The sequence below is a fragment of the Spermophilus citellus genome (assembly GCF_964194105.1).
Source record: "Spermophilus citellus genome assembly, contig: SCAFFOLD_431, whole genome shotgun sequence".
Taxonomy (NCBI): Eukaryota; Metazoa; Chordata; class Mammalia; order Rodentia; family Sciuridae; genus Spermophilus; species Spermophilus citellus.
Genome location: NW_027673195.1, coordinates 87,317 through 101,104, shown reverse-complemented (window position 1 = coordinate 101,104; position 13,788 = coordinate 87,317). Strand labels below are relative to the sequence as shown.

Genomic DNA, 13,788 nt, shown 5'->3' with positions numbered 1-13,788 from the left:
GTGCTGGCGAGGATGTGGAGAAAAGGGTACACTTTTACATTGCTGGTGGGACTGCAAATTGGTGCGGCCAATTTGGAAAGCAGTTTGGAGATTCCTGGGAAAGCTGGGAATGGAACCACCATTTGACCCAGCTATTGCCCTTCTCGGACTATTCCCTGAAGACCTTAAAAGAGCATGCTACAGGGATACTGCCACATCAATGTTCATAGCAGCGCAATTCACAATAGCTAGACTGTGGAACCAACCCAGATGCCCTTCAATAGATGAATGGATAAAAAAAATGTGGTATCTATACACAATGGAGTAGTATACAGCAATAAAAAATGACAAAATCATAGAATTTGGAGGGAAATGGATGGCACTAGAGCAGATTATGCTTAGTGAAGCTAGCCAATCCCTAAAAAACAAATACCAAATGTCTTCTTTGATATAATGAGAGCAACTAGGAACAGAGCAGGGAGGAAGAGCAGGAAGAAAAGATTAACATTAAACAGAGACATGAGGTGGGAGGGAAAGGGAGAGAAAAGGGAAATTGCATGGAAATGAAGGGAGACCCTCATTGCTATACAAAATTACATATATGATGTTGTGAGGGGAATGGGAAAATAAACAAGGAGAAAAATGAATTACAGTAGATGGGGTAGGGAGAGAAGATGGGAGGCGATTGGAGGGGGGATAGTAGGGGATAGGAAAGGTAGCAGAATAGAACAATTACTAATAGGGCATTATGTAAAATTGTGGATGTGTAACCGACATGATTCTGCAATCTGCATTTGGGGTAAAATTGGGGGTTCATAACCCACTTCAATCTAATGTATGAAATATGATATGTCAAGACCTTTGTAATGTTGTGAACAACCAATAAAAAAATAAAATAAAATAAAATGTTAAAATAAAACATGAATTCTGTCAAAAAAAAAGAACAATACTAACAAGTTGAGCAGAGAGGAAATATTACATAGCAGTGATATACTATTAATAGAGCTGTGTGCACTAACAGCATTCTCAATTTCCTCCCCCATGCAATAAAATATCATGCAGTTGAAAGATACACTACTTACTGATTAGATAACACATACATGTGTTTGTGACATTCAGTTTCTGGGCAGCTGCTCAACTTGGCAGGTCAGATCCAATAGATAAGGAAGACACTCTCTTCACACAAGACAGTGTTTCCTTGAGTAATACTATGAAAACAAGAGAGAAAGCAAAAGTGAAAGACACAGGCAACTGTATTGCCAGACTAGGAAAACCCAACCACTGAACCTATGTACTGGGGAGTCCCAAAGAGCTTTTCAGGGTCCTGACTGGGAAGTGCTGAGCAGAGCACCCTCTCCACAGGTGAGAATCTGAAGTCTTGTTCTAACTTGTATTGAAAGTGAGGCCAAATAAATACAACTTAGAACAAATAAAACTTCATTCTAACATCTTGCATGAACTGGTGATCCCCTGAAGAACACCAAGAACTCCCAAGAACAGGTCAGATCCTAGAGGAGGGAGTGATAGCCTTGAGATGACTAAATAAATTGGGATTCCAATGAGTGAGCCACCGAGCCAGATGCATTGAGAAATCAGCATTTTTTAGCTGTTTCATCAAAGATTGCAGACATCATTCAATCAAGAAAAGGGAAGATCTTTAGTATTTTCCTTAGACCTCTAAGACTGAAACTTCCCTCCTGGCCATATAAACAGTTTAAACTCTCATATGTAAAATGAAGCCAGTTTTCTGCATAAAATAATGTGGAGATAAGCATGAAACCTAGATATTTACCCTTTGGAATAAAGAATGGTGTGAATATTATTCTCCTAGAACTTATCATTATATTTCAATATTTATTTTCCCAAATAAAGTTAAATGAAATGTTGGTGGGTGGTGTTTTGTTGACCCAAAAGGCTCACATATGAAGAGAATATTGTGTTTTTACTTTTTGAACAGGACTTGTAGAAGAGAGTCTAGAGGTTTATTTCAATCAAAATTGTGTTTCTCTCTCTGTGGTGTCATGGGCTCTTGGAGCTGTAAGATCTGAGGAGGGACATGGTTAGTTTATAGTATCTTATAATTACTGGGTTGCAGAGGGTTTTGGGAGACCATGACACATGCTATCTATCGTATAATCCAATAAGTATAACAAGCATTATATTGTAAATTATTAAGTAGAACCAAAGGGTCTACAAAATCTAAATATATAAAGAAATAAAAAAATGTGGGGACATAAATGCTCCTATAGTATGTCTTTTTCTTTTTACAGTCATCATTTTACATGTTTCTAGTTACACTTTTCTACTGGGTATCCAAAACTAAAGAAGTGGTCCCAAATTGTGATGTTTTTCCTACACTAGAGGTGAGTATAGTCACCTCAGTGATGAACGTCATAGAATTCATGAGGAACTGCATGGTTTCTTCAGTCCAAGAGTCAGGATGGGCCTATGGACCATGTGGATTCCCCAGGAAACATTAAGAATATTTCCCCTTCAGCCACCCTCCTTTATTGCCTGAATACGCACATTGGCTCCTAGTCTCATGTGTCTTTCTCCTCTCCCTGATTGGGAGCTTGTAGATCCCTTAGGGTGTACTCCTACTCTATAAGGTGAAATGTTAAACTCTTAATTCAAACTAGGGTTATCTGGGCATTATTTTAGTATCCCTAGGTCCTTCCTATAACTGTCTTAATTTTCCCATGATTACAAACAAGAGAGTATATCATTTACATAAATAATATTATCCAAATAATACTTGATTAAACATATGAAATAATTAGTGGAGATGTTATAGCATTATTTACCCAACAGAAAGTTTTACTATTGCATCGATCCATTAGCAAAGTGAATAGTGGGAGATGTGTGACCTAATAACATCATTAAATGCATGACAAGGTTAACATTAAGAAATTCACACTTTATTTAGCAACAAATTGCATCTGTAATGAAATATAAGTAAAAAGCTCTGTAAAACTTGCATGGGGGACCATGCTTTGACCCTAGGGACGTGAGAAGTTTTGCAAGTTCAAAGCCAGGCTCCATAACTTAGTGAGGCACTATACAACTTAGCAAAACCTATCTCTAAATATAAATGAAAAAAAAAATCTTAGGATGTGGTTTTCTGATTAAGTGCCCCTAAGTTTAAGAGGCTCTTAAAAATTTAAATTTTAAATTTCATATAAATCTTAAGAGCCTTCTGAAATAATCAACTCTGAGTATTATTATTTCTCCAGTTGTGAAAAATGAGACTCTTTAGTAATTGTTGATTTATACTAAAATTATATCCTTTTAGGGATGCACAATTCTATACTTGTATTTCCTTATTTCTACAATATCTGGTAAGATGTTAAAAAAATTTTCAGCAAATATCAAAAGCAAATACCCATTTTCTACATTTAAATGTTTTTTTTTTCTACCTAGGTCCCAAATACTACAAGAGATGGGCTATAGATAAGAAACTTACTATATTTGTCAAGGTGTTTTTGTAAATATTTTGCTGTTATCTAAGGTACACACTTTGGAAAAATGCTACTCCACATTTGCTACAGATATTAAGTCAGAAATTAAATAATGTCGGAAATTTGAATACAGACTTGGACACATTCTTGGGTTTCTATATGCTATAAATCCTCCAGTGTTTTAAAAATGTTTGATCAATGGCCAAAAGCTTTGCAAAAATTTTTCCACACGTCCTCTCACTCGTATGAATTCTGAGGTGTTGAGTAGGTTGTGAACAACTATTGGAGACTCTGTCACCTATTTTACATTTATATAATTTCTGTGCTATCATATCGCTGGTGTGAAATAGTGTTGAACTACTGTGAAATAAGGGTTGATTCATCCTTAAAGACACTGATGCAATGTTTTCATTGTAAAACTTCTCTCCAGTATAAAATCTATAATGTTTAGTAAGATGTGATCTTCAATATTAAAAGCTATGCCATTCTTCACATTTATATGACTTCTTTCTAGTATGGGTTCTCTGGTGTCGAGTAAGTGATGATTGTTGATTAAAATCTTTGCCACATTCTCTACATTTGTAGGGCTTCTCTCCAGTGTGGATTCTCAGGTGCTGAGTAAGTGTTATTTTTTGATTAAAACTTTTGCCACATTCTTTACATTTGTAGGGCTTCTCTCCAGTGTGGATTCGCTGGTGCTGAGTAAGTGATGATTTTTGACTAAAACTCTTGCCACACACTGTACATTTGTAGGGCTTATCCCCAGTATGAATCCTGTTGTGGTAATAGAGATGTGAGTTTGTATAAAAACTTTTGCCACACAATTTACATTTGTAGGGCTTCTCTCCAGTATGAATATTTTTGTGCCAAATACGTTTTGAGATGCTATTAAAAGCTTTGCCACATTCTTCACAGCTGTAGGGCTTCTCCCCAGTGTGAATTCGCTGGTGGGGAGTAAGTGATGATATGTGAGTAAAACTCTTGCCACACATTTTACATTTGTAGGGCTTCTCTCCAGTATGAATCCTGTTATGGCAATAGAGATGTGAGATGCTATTAAAAGCTTTGCCACACTCTTTACACCTGTAGGGCTTCTCTCCACTGTGGATTCGATGGTGATGAGTAAGTGATGATTTATGACTGAAACTTTTGCCACACAGTTTACATTTGTAGGGCTTCTCTCCAGTATGAATCCTGTTGTGGCAATCAAGATGTGAATTTCTATTAAAACTTTTGCCACATACTTTACATTTGAAGAGCTTCTCTCCAGTATGAATTCTGTGGTAATTTTTAAGGCTTGGTTTTCTACTGAAACCTTTGCAAAATTGTTTACACATGTAGGGCATCACTCCAGGGTGTGTCCACTGGTGACAAATAAGATTGGAGCTTTCATTAGAAGTTTTGTCACATTCTTTGCATTTGCATGGCATATCTTCTGTATGAACACTGTGATGTTGAGTAAAGTTCTTGAGTGCATTGCATTCTTCACACTGGTAGGTCTTCTCTGCAGAATAAATTTTTTAATGTTGAGTAAGGGTTGAAAAACTTTTTAAGGCTTTCCCACTCTTTTTATATTTACAGGTCTTTCCTTCAGTATAAATCCTCTGATACTTAACAAGTTGTAACATTTCACTAAAAGTTTTTTCACATTCTTTAAATTTGTAGAATTTATCACTGTCATAGTATCTGCTGTGTTTAAAAAATATATCAAAGCATTTGCCTGCTCAATACCTTCCCTACTTATCGGGCTCTCTTTCTCTATAAATTCTCTTGTATTAAGCAAGCTCTGCACTGTAGTTAAGAGCCCTTTCACATATCTTACACTTGCAACTTTTGTCTTCACTATGAATATTTTAATGAATACTAGTTTTTGATCACTGAAGCAAGACTTTCCTACATTTTTCATCTTGATAAATTTCCTTTAGAAAAGAATTAGGATTTCTCTATAGTCATAATTTTTATCACCAATGTAAATATACTTGTCATTACTCAGGGTAGAGACATGGCTTATTGTGTTACTTATAGCATTATCTATATAGTGCACTTTTCAGAAATCTGTATCAGAATTGTCATTGAGCAATAGTGGGAAGTAGAAATTTTTCTACAAATTTTAATATTTTGTCCATTTGGGCACAAGGAGAAATTCATCTTTTGTTTCAGAAAAATGGACATTTTATAAAGAAACTCCCAAAAGGTTCACTTTTAGAAATATCTTTTCTGTGCAAATGTTTGACTGGAATTTTAACTCAGTGCTACTTTTATAATTGGCCAAGTTAAAAACTGATGCATGGACTAGATTTCAAATTTTCCACATTGCCTTTCAGTTCAAAAATGGCTATGGATTTATTCTTAAAATACATATAAAACTCCTCAAAATAATTGGAATACATTGAATTTTTGTTTCAGATATTAATTTTCTCTGGTGTCTTTTGACCATAAAATTTTTATCATAAATAGGGACTACTGATTGATTTTGTCTATTACAATACAATTTTTGAACTTTACTCTCACCTATATTTTCCCATTGTTTTCTTGGTTGTAAATAGTCAAAGTCCCACTTTCCATATCTTCCTTCTCTCTCTTTTATTTCCTGCTCTGGTAAAATTTCTCGAGGATGATGAGAAGTCATGGCTGTAATAAATAAAAATAACAAACATGTTTACTTACTGTACTGGGCTGAGTATATTTTGCAAACCTAAGAAATTACAGCAAAAATAACATCAACAGGGGAGTGGATTTTTAAATCCAAGTCTATCATTACTGTAGAAATATATAAATCAAATAAAAATACACACAGAAAATTACTTTGAAAATTTTTCTATTCCTCTTTGTGTTCACAGTATCGAAGATGAGTACATTACTATGGAGAGTAATATAGTAGAGAAAAATCCATTGTGTTACACAAAGATTTTCCTCATTCAGAATATATTTTAACTCTACCAACTTTCTTCTGTTTTATTAAAATATAAAAATCTGAAACATGTGAATATTTGGGGACTGTTCAAAAAGGGCTTCCTGCTTACCAACAGAAAAAAAAACATGGCTAAATCAACTGTAAGGAAAGTTATGAATTACTCAAAGGGAATAGTCAATAATCATTTAAAAGAAGTTTACTGAACTAAACCAACACACAAAAACCAGAATAAAAATTAGTCAAGATTTGTTAATAGTAATAAGGAGAAAGTGTATGTTTAAAGACTTTCTTCAGAAAACGTCTGAAAGAGTCAGGGGTGGTTGTACAAAGCAACATAGGAGATTGAGCTAGAGGATCAAATTTTGAAGGCCAGACAAAGTAAAAAATGCAAAGTGCTAAATCGCCCTTTAGTTCTCTTTCCAGTACTAATAAACACATCTCAGAAAATAGGAAAAATGAAACATCCAAGCAGCTCAGTTTTCTCCAAGTTGTAAAGACTCAAAGTAGGTTTTAATCCAAGTTTAAAAACTCAGAATACTGAGAGCATCCAAGAGAAAAAGATGGGTCACCTAGAAATGTGTAATTATATAATTGTGAAATCCTTATTTGAATCTTCACAACACAGGAAGGAATTTGAGTCTATCTATATTCAAGGGATGAAAGAATAAAATTATCAACCAAGACATTATATTCACAGCTACTACCTTTCCAAAGAGAAGGAAAATGAAGACTTTAAACATATAAAAATACACACACTATTCATCATCACTGGATCTGTTCTCCAAAAATTACTAAATGTAATCCTCCATAATAAAATGTAAGTGCACAGCATCATAAGTCATATGAAATTTTAAATATTTCTTGGCAAAAACAATTCTATTTTAATGTAATGATGGGTCTCCAAACATGTAATTTTGCAATAGAATTTGAAAGAAAAAAGCATAGCAACAATACTGTTAATTGGCATATACACCTGTAACAATAATATAATTTTAAAAGGACACATAAATATATTCAGTTTTTTAATAAAGTGAAGTCAAGTTGATACTCATACAAATTATGAGTAGGAGATTCTTCATTTTTAGAGTTTTTTGTTGGCAACTGCAAGATTAAAAAATTCTGATCAAAATAAACCTTGGATATCTGAATTAACTCTAAATATTGCAACTGTAGGTAGTCTACAGGATACTCTAAATCTAAGAACACACACATACTGAAAGCAAAAGGATATAATAATGACACATACAAAAGTGATCGAACAAAACCTGGGCTGTCTAAATTATAGTACACAAAACATAGTTTAAGACAGTTATAGGACATAGAAGACTTTTAAATTTAAAAAAAAAACTTTGAAAAGAGGCAAAAGAGAGAAAAGGACCTTTTCCCTAGGTTCTGAATTAAGAGTAAATACATTCGCTACGTACTTCATACTTCCCAAACACACAAAGAAAACACTGAGAGGGTTGAATGAAAACAAAGAATCACTGTCATACTAAGAGACATCAATCCCCACTTACTGAAAAGGGAAATACAGTGACGCAAAATGGTAATTGCAAAGCATAAGACTTTGAAAATATTTTGAAACTACGATAGACATAGAATCCCTGTTCTTAATCACAAGTGGAATATTGTGCTGATTAGATCAATTTTATATATTAAAACAAAGTTTAATAAATATTTAAGTGATAGTTATTTTGTAACCAACATGGAATAAGCATTTGAAGTCAAAAGTGGTAGGGATTTTCAAAAATCCCTAAATATGTGTCAGTTGATTGAACACTCTTGGGCATGCTGTTGTTCAAAATTGAAAGATTAAATTTAAAGATGTTTATACTACTTAAAGTTAACTAGAGGCTCCATGTAATATTCATTAACGTCCCATTGTTAAAAATTTTTTTTCAGAGAAATCTTACCTTAAAATTGTATGAATATCCCCCAAAATACAAATAAGGTTATTTCCCAGCAAAAAAATATACTAAACGTTATAGCATTTAATGGTAAATGCAAACATGGAGTCAGTAGATGGAGTTCTTAATGAGTGTGGCAATAAGCCCTCACATCAATAGCAAATTAAAAACATTGCACACCAGTGTTGTTACATTGTTATTCAACAGAGCCATCATGGGGGATGCAAACCAAATATCCCGTGAAAAGAACGATGAGCCATATTGGAATATAAAACTACAGAACTTTGAAGTGAAAGCATGTATTCTAATTATATATTTTACAAAATGTATGTACACTAGGTTAACTGAAATGTCACAGAAAGAATACTGCAGAATTCTACGAACATGACCTCTCTAAACTAAAAAAGAAGCTTTCTGAACAAAAGGGAATAGTTTTGTGATGAGGAGACAGAAATGAGCCCTTGCTTCCTATGCATTGTGGGTTTTTTTTTCTTTTGAGATTTAAACTTTGTAGAGATATATTGCATAACAATTTGAATTAATGTTACTGAACTGTATATTTACAATTTTGGAGACAGTAAGTTTTACTTTGTGGTTTTGATTACACTGAAAATTAATAGATAAAGAGAATTGCAACATTTCTCAAAGCTACATTTAAAATAATGTGGTCCTTATCCTTGAAATAAGAACAAGCTCATCAATATACAAATGATGAGCATGCATGTAATCTCAACTACTAGGAAGTCTGAGGCAGGCGAATTGCAATTTTAAGACATCCTCAATAACTTAGTGAGAACCTCTCTCCAAATATGAGTGAAAAGGAGCTTGGGGTGTAGTTCAGCATGAGAGTATCACAGCCATCAATCCCCAATACAATTACACATAGAAAATTTCAATTTCTACATACATGGGCAGAATGAAAGGCCAATCAAGATAAAATACAAAAGTCATGTACAAAAGAGGCTTAATATTTATACAAGCAAAAGCACATATAATATTTTGGCAATACAAAGAAGAATCATACATATCTTAGTTTGTGAAGCAATTAACTTATATTAGCAAACCCAGTCTATAACATGGAACCTACTGTACACAATTAAAAAAAGAGAAAAAAACAACCAAATTGTAAATATGTACAGATGTATTATTTTACAAATCCTCTAACTCAAATAAAACTTACACCATCTCTCAAAACAGCAGTCTTTGTCCAACTTGACATTCATTCCATGGCAGATAATTTCACAGAAAATCCATTACACATATCAGAAAGAACAGTGATAAGAAAATTTTAGTGAAAAAATATATACAAATAAGATGAGAGACACTGACTTATGATAGTAATGTATTACAATGGGTGGACCTAGAGGTCTCCATAAATGTGCATACTTTCCTGCAAATAATGGAAGAAGGGCAGGAGTTGTAGAGTAGTGTTAAAGAGCTTGTCTAGCATATGAGAGGCCCTGGGTTCAATTCTCCGTATCATATATGGACAAATAGGAAATTCATTAACAACTAAAAATATTTTTAAAATTATGGAAGAGCTGTCAGATAATATTGACACTCACAAGGCAAGGGGAGTGTTTTGTTGTTAATTTGAATGTATGGAAATATTACTGGAGGAAAAGCAGGATACTACATAATTTTAAAGCACAAAACACAGGACAGGTTTTTCTATGATAACAAGAGAAAAAATTCAAAGCTTCTAAAAAGTGTTTTCTGCTGGATAATGTCTCAATGAACCTTTTTGAATTTAGATTTCCTCCTCTACCTCAACTATGTCCTCTAGTATATGTGGGCCACAGGATTTGACATCACTGCATTCCTCTAAGTCAACCATATGTCAAGTGAAAGATATATATCATGCCAACAAAGGAAAACATTAAGGATGAAAATAAACATCATTAACATTGTCTAGTCAGCACCAAGAACTAAAACATCTTCTTTATTGAAAGCATAAATCTGCAACACATTCTTGTGGAGAAGTTCCCAAAAGATATACTTCAAGGGAAGAAAACTAAATAATGATAATTAGGAATTTTGAAGGAAAGTTATGCTCACCCACAAAGACTAGGTTGCTGTAGGTCTCCAACATCACTTCTCTATATAAATTCTGCTGAGCAGGATCCAGGCATTCCCATTCCTCCTTAGAGAAATCAATAGCCACATCCCTGAATGTCAATGGCTCCTGAAATAAAAATTGTTAGATCAATAGAACATGGACCAAACCATTATTCAGTTTTTAATATGAATTAAGAGTTAGTAGAACTTACTGTCATGAAGGAGAGTGACTTTAATTATGGAATAAGATACTTTGCATTATCTAATTCAGAGGAAAATACATAAGTCTAAAAACAGTATATACATTCCATATCAGAGTGAAGTGAAGGATATATACCATAATCCAAGCACTGAATAAAAGCCCAACTCCTAACTTTTCTGCCATCAGTGAATGTGAAATTTGGCAGAAATTCCAGATGCAAATCAGAGTTGTCAAAGATATTCTCATAAGGAGATTGTGCACAAGGGAGACAAAAAGACTGGTAAAAAAGCTTTTGAAAACAGTCTGGTTCCTATTCTCTCTGCTTTCTATCCATGAGATAGATTGAACTCCCCAATACAATTAGTTTCAAGTATCATCCATGACACATTCTCAATGTGTAAAATATTCATAAAATATTAATGTTCGGAGACATGTAAAGTGACACTTCCACCTCGTGAAAAGACAAACTTGAATTATTTCAAGTTCTATAAGCAGTTAAATGAGTGAATAAATTTGGTACAATAGAATGAATAATGGGTTACAGAAGACTTCAAGGAGGAGATTAAAAAATTCTTAGAGGTAAACAAGAACATAGACACAACATATCAAAATCTCCTGGACACTATGAAAGCAGTACTAGGAGGAAACTTCATTGCATGGAGTTCATTCCTTAAAAGAAGAAAAAGTCAATAATTGATCTCATACTTCATCTCAAAGCCCTAGAAGAACAAATCAACAGCAAAAGCATTAGAAGGCAAGAAATAATTGAAATTAGAACTGAAATTGAATTAAAAGAAACAATTAAACCTTGACAAAAAGTTGGTTCTCTGACAGATCCCTAGCTATGCTAATGAAAAGAAGGAGAGAAAAAATTCAAATTATCAGCATACATGATGAAAAAGGCAATATCCCAAAAGACACTACAGAAATAGAGAGGATATTTAGAAATTATCTTGAAAATGTATACCCCAATAAAATAGAAGACATTGAAGGCATAAACAAATTTCTTAAGTCATATGATATGCCCAGATTGAATCAGGAAACATACAAAATTTAAACAGACCAATATTAAATGATGAAATACAAGATGCCATCAGAAGCTTATGAACCAAGAAAAGTCCAGGCCCAGATAGATACACTGCTGAGTTAAACAAGACCTTTAAAGAAGAAATTCAAAATACCAATATTATTAAATTCATTTCAGAAAATAGAGAAAGAAGGAGCATGTCCAAACTCATTCAATGAGGCCAATATCACCCTGATCCCCAAACCAGGCAGGGACAAATGAAAGAAAGAAAACTTCAGGCCAATATCTCTAATGAACATAGATGCAAAAAATTTGAATAAAATTCTGGCAAATTAAATACAAAAACATATTAAAAAGGTCGTGCACCAAGATAAAGTGGGGTTTGTCCAGGAATACAGGGTTGGTTCAACATATGTAAATCAAAAAAGGTAATTCATCACATCAATAGACTTAAAAATAAGAATCATATGATCATCTCGAGAGACACAGAAAAAACATTTGACAAAATACAGCACCCTTTCATGTTAAAAAAAATTAGAAAAACTTAAGACAACAGGAACATACCTCAACATCATATTAGCTCTCTACATTAAGCCTAAGGCCAACATAATTCTAAAGGGAGAAAAACTAAAGGCATTTCCTCAAAAAACTGGAACAAGACAGGGGGTGCTCTCTCTCACCATTTCTATTCAACATATTTCTTGAAACACTGGCAAGAGCAATTACACAGATGAAAGAAATTAAAAAAAATAACTACAGGAAAAGAACTTAAATTAGCACTATTTGCTGAAAATACGATTCTATACCTAGAAGACCCCAAAAGCACCACCAGAAAACTTCTAGAAAAATGAACTCAGCAAATCACCAGGATATAAAATTAACACACATTAAAAAAAGGCATTTCTGTACTTCAGTGACAAAGCCTCAAGAAGGAAATAAGAAAATCTACCCCATTTTCAGTAACTTCAAAAAAAGAAAACATAAGATATTTGGGAATCAGCCTAACAAAAGAGGTGAAAGATCTATACAAGGAAACCTACAGAACCCTAAAGAAAGAAATCAAAGAAGACCTTAGAAGATGGAAAGATCTACCTTACTCTTGCATAGGCAGAATTAATATTATCAACACTACCATACAACCAAAAGCACTATACTGATTTAATGCAATTCTGTTCAAAATCCCAATGACATTTCTCATAGAAATAGAAAAAGCAATCATGAAATTCATCTGGAAAAATAAGAATCCCAGAATAGCTAAAGCAGTTATAAGCAGGAAGAGCAAAGAAGGTGGTATGACTATACCAGACCTTAACTATACTACAGAGCAATAGTAACAAAAACAGCATGGTATTGGCACTAAAACAGGCCAGTAGACCAATGGTACAGAATAGAGGACACACAGACTAACTCACAAAATTACAATTATCTTACATTAGACAAAGGTGCCAAGAACATGGATTGGAGAAAAGATAGCCTCTTCAACAAACGGTGCTGGGAAAACTGGAAATCCATTTTCAAAAAATAAAATGAAAACCCTATCTCTCACCATGCACAAAATTCAACTCAAATTGGATCAAGGACCAAGGATTTTAACCAGAGACTCTGCATCTAATAGATAAAAAAGTAGGCCATAATCTTCATCACATGGGGCTAGGCCACCCCAACTTCCTTAATAAGATGCCTATAGCACAAGAATTAAAACCAAGAATCAACAAATGGGATGGATTCAAACTAAAAACTTTCTTCTCAGAAAAAAAATCTGAGGTGAACAGAGAGCCTACACGCTGGGAGTAGATTTTTATCCCTCACAAATCAGATAGAGAATATCTAGTATATAAAGAACTCAAAATGCTAAGCACCAAAAAACCCCAATAATCCAATCAACAAATTGGCCAAGGACCTGAACACATACTTTTCAGAAAATGATGTAGTATCAATCAACAAATATTTTTTAAAAAGTTCATCATCTCTTGCAATTAGAGAAATGTAAATAAAAACCACTCTAAGATATCATCTCACTCCAGTCAGAATGACAGCTACCATAAAGACAAACAACAAGTGTTGGCAAGGATGTGAGGGAAAAGGCACACTCATACACGGCTGGTGGGACTGCAAATTGGTGCAAACAACATGGAAAACTGTATAGAGATTCCTTCGAAATCTGGGAATGAAAACACCATTTGACCCAGCTATTCCTCTTCTTGGACTATTCTCAAAGGACTTGAAAACAGCATACTACAGGG

General features: G+C 33.8%; 1 long non-coding RNA gene across 1 annotated transcript; it reads right to left on the bottom strand.

Moving 5' to 3' along the window:
- Nucleotides 1–4,603: 4,603 nt before the first annotated feature.
- On the bottom strand, nt 4,604–10,425 carry LOC308640006. The gene is made up of 3 exons (XR_014020152.1): nt 10,317–10,425; nt 5,949–6,068; nt 4,604–4,941 (listed from the first exon to the last, which is right to left on the bottom strand). It is a non-coding gene; the product is annotated as an uncharacterized lncRNA (long non-coding RNA).
- Nucleotides 10,426–13,788: the final 3,363 nt, after the last annotated feature.